Below are 11561 nucleotides of genomic sequence, written 5' to 3' on the forward strand. Positions count from 1 at the left end.
ACCACAAACATAGCATTTCACATTCATTCTGCAATAATCTTAGTTATGACCAACTTTATTGCATTTGGAGCACTGACTGGTGGGTAAATTTGTATTCTTATTATTTCTAAATCTGCATTGATTTGCTCTATGACCAAATTTGTTGCAATTAAAACATTTCCCATTAAATTTATAAGCATTAGGTTGTCTTATCCGTTTACTAGTGATCTTGATTATTTGCAGTCCTGAAACTTTCTCCATGTTCAAATCCAAGTCCAATTGTATCTCCATTAGGTTTTTGTCTTTTCAGCATGTCATCAAGTCTTTCTGAACTTTTCTTAAATTTGTCTTTGTGTTCATTTGCAATGATCAATTCATTTTCTAGGATCCCAACTTGTCTCCTAAGCTCCTCTTTATCATGTTGCATGTGAATCAGATCTGTCTTTAGCATATCATTTTCATGACAAAGTCTCAGATTTTCATTACCTCCATCATTAAGTCTCCTAGTCAAGTCTTCTTCATTCTTCTTCCTATCTTCAATATCCTTACATAGCCTCATATTTAAATATTGCATTTCATTCCTCATGTTACTGTTCTCTTATCTCAGCTTCTCTACAATATCCCTAAGAGTTTCCTTTTCATCATCATGTTTCTACATTTTCTCATGAAGTTCCTTCCTCTTGTTGTGTGCTATAACCAGGTTCTCCTGAATTCCTTTGATGAATTCCTAGGAAATCCTTAGATCATATTCAAGTTTGATATTCTTCAATTTTCTTGCATCAAAATCTTCAAGAGCTCCTTCCAATTATTTTCTCAAACTCTCCATCGGTATCGGTTTCAGAATTTTCCTCAAGCTGTTAGGCTTTTACAAATAGAAGACCAGGCTTTGATACCAATTGTTAGATGTAATTACAATCTCAAAGACACTGAGAGGGGGGGGGGGGTGTGAATTAGTGTCTAATCGATTGATGGAATATTTGAACTTATTTATAACTTTGCAACCCAAATTAATGTATCGGTAAACAAGAAATAGTGCAATAAAGAGAAATAATAGAGATAGCATAAATGCACACCATAACACAAGATGTTTTGGTGAGGAAACCCGATAAGAGAAAAACCTTTGTGGGATTTGTGACCGATAATATTTACTCACTGGCCAATATGAATAAATATTACTCACAATAGGGGCTTGCACATGCAGGAAGGCCAACAGCCTAGAGCTCACTGCTCAATGAAAGCATCTCACTAACTACAAAATGGATAATTAAATCCAAGACAATGTACTGCTCAAAATAGCATCTGCAATGCTTGATTCAGTATGGGTTTAAGCTCAGTTAAAAACCAAAACCAAAAACCTTTCCGATGAATGATATTCACCCACATAACTTATCTTCTATGATCTATTATATAATCACCTTTCTTCTATTATGTATGTTGTCTCATATCAAAATGACCTATAAGATCTCATACATATATGAGTCTTTACAATACATCATGTCAGCTTATAGATAATTAATTACATAAACAAAAATTTGTCTCATGTCGGTCTGAGTGTCAGTATGCTTCCTTGTCGATGCTAGTTGGATGCCAATGAATGAACTTTGTTGTTCCTGCCAGTGCCAATGGACTTGGATTTCCAATATTTTCTTTGTAAGTTCATTGTAGTCTATTTGGATGATCTGACAGTTTATTCTAAGAAGCGTCAAAGATCATTTCTATCATTTGCAACAAGTGTTGGAGAAATATTGCCAACATGGAATTTCCCTTAATCCCAAGAAATCTATTTTTCGGGTTACTGAAGTAAGTTGCTTGGGCATATTGTCTCAAGAGAAGGTATCAAGATTGATGCCGAAAGGGTAAAGGCCATCCGTAATCTTTCCTTGCTAGCAAGTAAGATTGATGTGCATTATTTTTTTGGTGAAGTAAACTTCTTACAAAGGTTTATTCCAGACTTTGCCTAACAGACTCATCATATAGTTGACATGATAAAAGACAAATCTCTTTTCAAGTGGACTCATGAAGGAAAGAAATATTTTCATGAAATTAAGGAAGCCATGGAAAATGCCCCGGTTTTGGTGTGTCTTGATTACACCAAAGAGTTTATTATGTATAGTTATGTATTTGATCATACCTATTTGACTATATTGATGCAGAAGAACAATGAGGGCGTTGAATCACCCATTGCGTTCATGAGTTACTAATTAAAAGTTCATGAATTGAAATACTTAGAAAGGGAGAAGAATGCCTTTGTCGTGGTTAAAGCGGTAAAATATTTTAGATTTTATATTCTAAATTCACATGTCATTGCACTTGTTCCTGATGTTGTTGTCAAGTGAATTATAACACAATAGGAATTTGAAACTAAAAGGGGCAACTGGTTTGCAAAAATTTAGGAATATGACATGGAAATTAAGCCTACTAAGTTGGTTTGTGGAAAAGGTTTATGTCAATTGATCACCGATAATAAATCGAGTGATGAAGTAGTGCTTAAAAATGAAGGCATGAGTGAAGATCTTTCCAAGGTTCTGTTTGTTAGTACTACTAATGAGTGGAATTTTGACTCAGCATATCTTTTAACATATGGTGAGTGTCCTACACACCTGTCATGTAATGAAAGGCATAATTTGAAGCTCAAATGAACTTTGTCTTATGGCATAATGGTTTGTATAAGAAGTGTTTGGATGGAAATTTCCTGTGTTGCGTTGACAAGCAACAACAAGTAAGGTTACTTAAAGCTTTTCATGATCTTGCTTGTGGTGGACACTTTTATGCTCCTATCACTGCACACAAAATTTTATGTGCAAGATATTATTGACCAACATTGTTTAATGATGCATACCGTTGGGTTCGCAAATGTGATCAATGTCAATAATTTGTTGGTAAGCCTAAGATGGTTGCACTTCCTCTTAAGCCAGTGGTAATTGAAGAGTCGTTTCAACAGTGGGGATTGGATTTTGTTGGACCTGTCAATCCATCATCTAGTGTGGGTCACATGTATATTCTCACTATGACAGATTACTTCACCAAGTGAGTGGAGGCAATTCCAACAAGGTAAGCTACTTTAGCATTGGTTTGTCAATTTTTGAAAGAAAACATAATTTCAAGGTTTGGTGTTCCTCATAAGATAGTAACTAATAATGCTCCTTGTTTTTCATCTTATGAGATCATTGAATTCTATTTAGATTATGGTATTACCCTTTTGCACTCATCCGACTATTATCCACAAGGAAATAGTCAGGCTGAGTCAAGCAATAAGAACCTAGTTACAATTATCAAGAAGCATGTTGATGAGAAACAACGGACTTGGAACAGGGCTCTCTATGATGCGTTGTGGGCAGATTGTATAAATCCTAAGAGAGAAATTGGCATGTTAGTTTTCCAATTGTTGTATGGATTGAATGTCAAGATTCATATCACTTTGGAACTTCTAGCATAGAAGCTTTCCAAGGCCATTGAAGATTAAAATTACCAAGGTTCACTTGATAAGAGAAATATGTTTCTTTCTCAGTTGGATGAAACAAGGGAAGAGGTGGTGGATAGAATTGTTGCACACCAAATCCTAGTGAAGGTGTTATTTGACAAGAAGGCAACATCTTGTGAGTTCACAGTTGGTGATCAAGTCTTGTTATGGGACAAGAGGAGAGAACCAAAGGGTATGCACGAGAAATTTGATTCCTTATGGAGAGGCCCCTTCACTATTCATGAAGTATATGGCGAGCATAGTTACCTACTTGCATATGTTGATGGTACCCCATTCTCATTGCCTCATAGTGGAGAACATTTGAAGCTCTTTACTCAATAAAGAGAAGTGCAAAAATGAAGATGTACATATTGTAAAATATTTGTATAGTGTTTCTTTTATGTCTTTTTGTCGCCTGACTCTATGGCCCAATGGATATAGGCACTTGGAGTTCTGGATTCTACAATCTTCAAGTGGTGAAGGTTGTTCCCTAGTCAGAGCCAATTGTTGTCCTCGCTTTCAACACAGTTCAAATCATGAGGCAACCCTACAAAACTGGTCCATTTCGTACCTCACGTCCTCCGAGAAATGTTAATCGACTTTGTCGGTTACTCACTTTTTAAATTTTGTCGCTTGTTTTTGTCATTTTTTAAGTTGTTAGATTTTGCAATTTTATCTGCAGGTCGGACTTTAAAGTCTGACCTGCAGGTGTTTTTTGGTTTAAACTACACATTGGACATTAAAGTCTGATGTGCAGTGAATTGAAGTCTTGAAACTACAGGTCAGACTTTAAAGTCTGACCTGTAGTTCGTTTGTTTCTTGCACATTGGATTTTAAAGTCCAATGTGCAGTCTTGTCGAGTTGAAGATGCATGTTAGACTTTAAAGTCGGACCTACAAGGGTTTCTTCATGTATGTCAGTCTTTAAAGTCTCACATACATGGTGCAGATTGTAATTAATGCCATCATTAATAACTCTCTTTAAGGGTTATTTAATTGAGTTTAGGTATTTTCTAATTTATTTGTTGATTGATTGCTTCCTTGTGCATTCTCTATGGCTCCCATTTTGTGTTTTTCTCATGATCATGCTTCCATGTGTTTCCTTTCTGTCAATCTGCATTTGTGAGGTTAGTTTTTGTTCTTTTTTTGGGGGGTTTCATTGTTTTTCTTCTTTGTTGCATTGTGCTTGTACATGTCAGTGGTTTAGGGTTTGTGTTTTTGTGTTTTCGGGTTTGTTTTTAGTTTCTGTTTGTTTTATTTCTTTTTTGGATTAGCGAATGTTGAATTTTAAAATATGAATTCCCTAATCCTCTTCCCTGTATTTTTGTCTACGCATGTCGGATCTTAAAGTGCTACATGCTCAGATTGTTCTTCCCCTTACCTTCAAATCAGATTTTAAAGTTTGATATGAAGGGAGATTTTTTCTTTCTTGTTACCTTCACATCTAATGTGAAGGGATTTTCTTTCTCTCCTTCCTAACAGGTCGGACTTTAAAGTCCAACTTGCTAGGATTTAAGATTTTCCTCGGGTTGCAGGTCAAACATTAAAGTTTGACTTGTCAATTGATTAGTCTATTTGATTGCACATTAGACTTTAAAATCCAAAGTGCAGTCACTTTTTTTACCCATGTAAGTCACAGGTCGGACTTTAAAGTTTGACATGCATTTACCTCGCAAGTTTCTAACTCACAGGCTGGACTTTAAAGTTCGACTTGCGAAGATTGTTCTTCCCACTTGCACATCAGACTTTAAAATCCGATATACAATCTATGATGGTTTTTCCTTGCACATCGGACTTTAAAGTTTGATGTGCGAATTTTGGTTTCTAATTAGTAGGTCGGACTTGCAAGTTTTTGTACAGTTTTTCCCTAAGTCCAGTTTAGCTCCGGATTCTTGTTCCAATTGATAAAATTTGCTCTTTTGATGGTGATGATTTTCAAGACACTAATCCTTGGTGTTGAATGCATTACTTTGCAAATGTCAAAGCCTGATCAAGGTAAATCAGAGCTTTCCTCAATTCAGTTAGAGTCCTCACCAAGAAAGCCATTTGTGAAAAAGATGAAGTACAAGTATGATAAATACTTGAACATGTTTCTAGAAATCTCAATTGACTCTAATGTTAAAGAGATAAGGGATACATAAATTGGTCATGTGGACATGCAGGAGTTCATTGACCGAGTTGAGAAATCTCCCTCACATATGTAAAACCTAATTAGGTCAGAGTTGCACAAGTATGCTTCTTTCCCAATAGCAGCCAATGATCTGGATTTTGTACTTACAGTAGCAGATCATTTTGATCCATATACCAAGCAGGTGAAGGATAGTAATTACAATGTCATCATGACTTTAGACAATGTTTTATTCAACAGTGTGTTTAAAGGTTCACTAGTGGAAGAAGTAGTAGATATAACCAAAGATAATGCTCAAGAGTATTACAAGAAGAATGAAGGAAAGTGTAAGAAAATGATCAATACAGTTTTCCTATCTTTAGCTAGAGGTTCCATTCTACAAGATGGCCAACATACTTCATAGAAGTGATTTCAATGAAGAGTACAATGATATGGTTACTATGTTGGCATGAGTGAAAGGTCTGAAAGATTCTCATTACTTTTAGAACTAGTTGTGCTATTACATGAACATGATTAGGAAAGGGAATACCAAGATAGATTGGGGTGAGCAGATTAGTGATGCACTTTGTGCATAATTGAAGGAGGTCAAAACAATGTTGAAGTTCTATATGACCTCATACCTTGTGTATGTAGTCGCCTCTATGTGGCAATATCTAGGTTTGTCTACAAAAGGTGATAGGACGTTAGTTATTGTTTGGAACAATTATGATCAGCTCACAATCAAGAATCAGGGAAGTCATTTCAGATAGGGTCAATGATGCATTCTTTTTTGTATGGAAATGTATGTTTGATAAGGACTTACAAAAGAATATATTTTAAGAAGTAGCATACAATAGGGTTTCTTATTTTGGTTGTGTCTTTCTCCAATATCCTAAATTCACCTACATCCACATAGGATGTTTCACAAGTGAACCTTTCATTTTGCCAAGATATCCAACTGATAAGATTGTATTCATGGAGTTATGTCAAAAATTAATCCATGTGGATGAAAAGTAGTCAGAGGATCATAAGACTGGCTTAAAATTTGCAGAAGCCATTGGCCAATATTCAGTAATGACCAACCCAAAGGACAAAAATATGGAATAAGAAATACAATGGAACATCATGAGGAGGTTCAAGGCTCATAATAATTTTGATTTTCGTAGAATGAAGAAAAAAATTAAGAGGAGCTATACCCATGTATATCGGCTCAAAGATGTTTGGGCAGACTGTGAAAATGATGAAGATGTGAGGATAATGGATTTTAGTCGTCTCACCCTGGAACAAATTCAAAATCTTAATTTGGCTAAAATCTTGATGATAATGGATGATACTAATGATATAGTGGATCTAGTCTATTTTGAAAAGAAAACTGTTGATTCTCCATTGTTTCCCATCCAATGATCAAAAAGGAAAATAAGTCCATTACTCAAAGAATTGCCCCTATTTTGGCCAATACTAATGCATGGTTATTGAAGAATAAGATCATAATGAAGCAAATTCCTACCAGTTCTGGGGATGATGATAACAGTGATGGTTTGATTGGTAAAATAGTAGAATTGAGGACCAAAAGTAAAGAAGATGTGGAAGAACCTCCATCAATCCATTCAACACAATCTAAGAGAAAAGGACTTAAAATCAAATTCACTATCAAAGGGTCTAACAAAGGTGAATCTTCCTCAGTTGTACAAGTGACACAAACAGAGAAGCCTAAGCACCAAGCTATTGAAGAGGTTGAGAAGGAAAAAGAACAAGAAGGAGAAATTTCTCATGAAGAGGAAATGTAGATTGAAGAACCAACTCATCAAGGTGAGAGTGATACCCCCACCACTTCACAAGTATCAACTCTTACATAGGTTATTATTCGTTCTATTGAATCATATTCAGATCAAGAGAAAGAAGAATATGATGATGAAGGGTTGATTACAAAATTACCACACTGGGAGGGTGATCAATAATATGTCACATTGTCTAGTTTTTCAAGTTTTCATGATTTTCCCACATCCTTTATTGAGTCTTCAATTTTGGACTGTACTGAATCTATGGAAGAAGTAATTGCAGAGCAATAGTTGGTAACCCTACCTTCCATAACAATCAAGGTTGAAGCTCCACCTAGTGTGAGTACCATTGTTGCCACTAATGCACCATCCATAATTCCAACCATAGTTGTTTCCAAGGAGGCATCAATAACGGCTACTGCGGCTCCATTAACCGAAACACCATTGGTTACTGCAACCCTAGTACCTATAATTTCATCTTCTGCTTCTGCAAATTCAAGTCAAAATATTCCTCTGATATCGATTGGCATTCAAAAGGATGCCAAAAATCCATCTACTAAAATAGATTTACCACCATGGATGGATATAGTAGCACCTAAAAGGAGAAAACAAGTAATTTCATTAGATGAATTTGATTTCAAACCATTGGCTCCTCCCAAATCCAAAAGCACTAAAATGCCAAACACTATTTCTTGGGTGTTGGTGGATCCTACTACAAAAAGGAAATATGATGAGGTTATGGTGCCATCTTTAGATAAAAACAAGGATAATATTTAGCGTGGGGATTATACTATGTAAACTATAGAACTTGGAGTGGAGACACATGAGAGTGTCAAGTTAGACTCTCAAACTGATTTGAATTCTCTTATGAGAGGGTTTGATCAAGAAAGAGATGAAAAGAATGAATTGAAGTAGAAATGCGAGAAGTTTGTTGTTCATCAAAACTGATTAACCCAAGTACACCTGCAATTGACCTATGAAGTAGCCAATTCAATCTATGAAGTAGCCAATTCAATCTATGAAGAACCTCAAGGCTTGGAAAATATGACAAGGATATGAATCCTTCTACTCTTCAAGCTCTACAAAACCTAGGTAGGTATACCTTTGATGCTTAAAATTAAACCTATTACACACATAGGAAAGCATCAATAAAAGCAGATAGATCTCATGAAAGATTTAGCAACAAGGAGGGTACTGTAGATAGGCTAAATCTACATTGACAACTCAATAATATTTTGAATCATGAGATGGATGGACACTACCATAGAATAGAAAACAAAAGATATTCTGATTTTGGATTTTTAAATGATGTTCTGACAACCCTTCAATGTTACAGAAGACCAGTTCCTTATCCAGACCACAGAGTCATGCATAAAACTAGAAGAGAAATCTCAGATGCAATTTCCTTTCAACATTAAATTTTCATGTATCAATGCCTTACATTATTACAATTTTGTGCTCTATCATAAAATCATGCTTACACATCCAATATATATATTCAACATCATTAATGCTGGGTTTCAGGATTTAAATTCTTCCTTGAAGAATACCCAAAAGACAAACATTACACTCTTAGAGAAGGATAAAAGAGACAAATTCAAATTATCTTTGACAATATGAAATTGTATGAATCTGAATACATTTTGGAGACAATTTCATGGAAAATCACACATGCCTTTCATATGTGTGAACCTGCAAACTGAAACAAGACCTACAACAAAGACAACAATGAAAACCTTGAAGAACACATTGTCATTTACAAAAATAAAAAGATGCCATCACTGGAACCTGCAATTTCGGATTTCTCCCTTGGAGAATATCTCTCAAAAAAACTGGAACCCATACAATTGAGAAGAATTGGGAATAAGAAGGAGAGGGAAAAAGATCAAAATCCATTAGAACATGCCAAGTGTCCCTTTTTCATAACTACAAGAATATCTCCTTGTCTTCCCATGGAAACTTCTCTCAAAATATCTGAGATCTATTAAAACAAACTTTATAACTAGATTCCTTTTTTTGAGGGCTTTCCAACCGTATATAATACTTGCCATTTCGGGCAAAAAACAACCCCTTGGTGAATTAATCCTTTCTAGCAGGCCATCATTTAAATTTTTCAAATTTCTTATATAGTTGAAACTATCTATTTAATTTTGATTTTTCAATCCATTTTTTGGCCTAACGCCTTGCCATGTGGCAGCCTCTGATTCATTGATGGGGTCCACTGGGCACCACCTGGGATGACATCTCATCAATCCACCATGTGTCTGCCTTGTCACTGCCACTTCATTGCCACTGGACTGCTTGCTTGTCGGCCACATCGTCGCCACCTCAGTGACATGTTAGCAGGACCCATGAGTTGGACCTCCACTTGGACCTGCCAGCTATGCACCATGTCATCTTTTGTTGTTTCACAATGGGTAACATGCGTGCATGTTTCCTTTGCGAATCCACGTGCACCGTCGGATCTCACTGAATATGCTCGATCTTTAACCTCCATTTTTCCGCCTGAGCTTTTCACCATTTCGCGAAGGGTAAGCTTCGATCATCTTCCCTTCACAAATCAATGTGCACCATAGATCTTCGAGGAACTTGCTCACCAGTTAAGTCTACCTTTCTTTGCAAAAATCACCTTGGGATCCGTGCTTGTGTAGGGTCCACTTGGTCACCACTTGTTGGCCTCTTTGGTCACCTCAGGAAGTGCGCTTGCATGCATGGGGTCTACCTAGGTGCCCAACCAACACCATCTGTCAAAGGCCTTTTGAGGCTTTGACATTATAAATGGGTGGAGTTTTACTTATAAATACCAAAAAGTCCCCACACCCAACTAATGTGGGATAATGCATTTAGCTTGGCAATGTGCATTTTGAAATTTTCTGTGTTTTTAATGGCTGCCAATGGTTTTGTTAATGCATCCACAGAGAAATGTTGGCAATGCACCTACCAATTTTATTGAACTTTTTGCTTTTTCACATGTTACGTGGGAGGAAGCTTGCCATGTAAACTGACAATGGCATTTGCTACGTTTCAACGCTGCCCTCCAAACACCTACCACAAACAAGATGATATTGCTAATTTCATTAATTTGAGAGTTTCATTGTCTTTTACCTCAAGCCCACATAGGGAGGAGGATTAGTCTTGGCAATACAATCTGCCACTGGCATTCATTTACCAAAAAGTTTCTAAATGCTGCTCTTTGGCCATCCACGTAGAGGGGAATTTACTAAGTTTCATGGGTTTCAACTTTACACCACACAATACACCTTGCATCTTCCTTCAAATTGCCCTCCACCAATGCCACACATAGAGAGAAAGATTTGCACCTACGCAGGGGGACTTTGCTTATTTCATTTGCCAAGTGCACTTGCTGAAAGAACTTGCTTTCTTTAAAAACCCCTTCCAAAGCTACTGCCTATGCAGAAGTAGGATACTGTCTGGGCTTGCTGAAAGAACTTGCTGAAAGTTTTAAATTGTTGAAGGTTTTAATTTGCACTCCCCAGCCATTGTTGAAATCTTTTGAGGGCTGCCAACACATGGGAGAAGGAAAGAGGCTTTGCACCTGTCAATGGCATTGCTAGAGTTTTATTTCCCTTCTCCAAACATTGCACATAAGACTGTGATTTCATTTTGCTAGAAAGCTTTTAAGCTTCCTGTTCAACTGCCACATTGGGGGAAGATGTTGATTCTAAATTCCCAACATACACTTGCTTGGGGTTTAAATGCATTTCCTTCATAGTTAAATCATATAAACATATGATTGCAAAATAACAATTTAAACTTTGCCTGAAAAGATGCCTGAAGCTACAAGTCAGGTCGGGCCCCAAAGTAGGTCCGACTAAAAAAAAAATTGTTTTCATGAAAATGACCTTTGAAATGCCTCATGAACCTTAAACATACCTCTGGAATCGATCGACACTATTTTCGGATCATCAAACTAAGTTTTGCAACTTTCAGGCACTTGTGCCACATTTTCGCATTTAATCGCGAAGACGTAATTTTGAAACAGGTCAGAACACCTTTCTGGACCTTGCCATTTGACAGACGTGTACTTTGATATACAAGCATGAACTCTACCAAGCGTTTTTTCAAGAAGAATCCTGAGTAATGGTAAAAAATTACCAACTGGCTTTGTCGGCACTGCGGACCTGATGAAGTCAATGCACAAGCAACTCATGATGCCTTTCTTAAAAATATCAAACGATCTCTGTAGATCCTCTAATATGAGGCATAGGTAGCTTGTA

The sequence above is a fragment of the Cryptomeria japonica genome, chromosome 9 (genome assembly GCF_030272615.1).
Source record: "Cryptomeria japonica chromosome 9, Sugi_1.0, whole genome shotgun sequence".
In the NCBI taxonomy this organism is placed as follows: domain Eukaryota; kingdom Viridiplantae; phylum Streptophyta; class Pinopsida; order Cupressales; family Cupressaceae; genus Cryptomeria; species Cryptomeria japonica.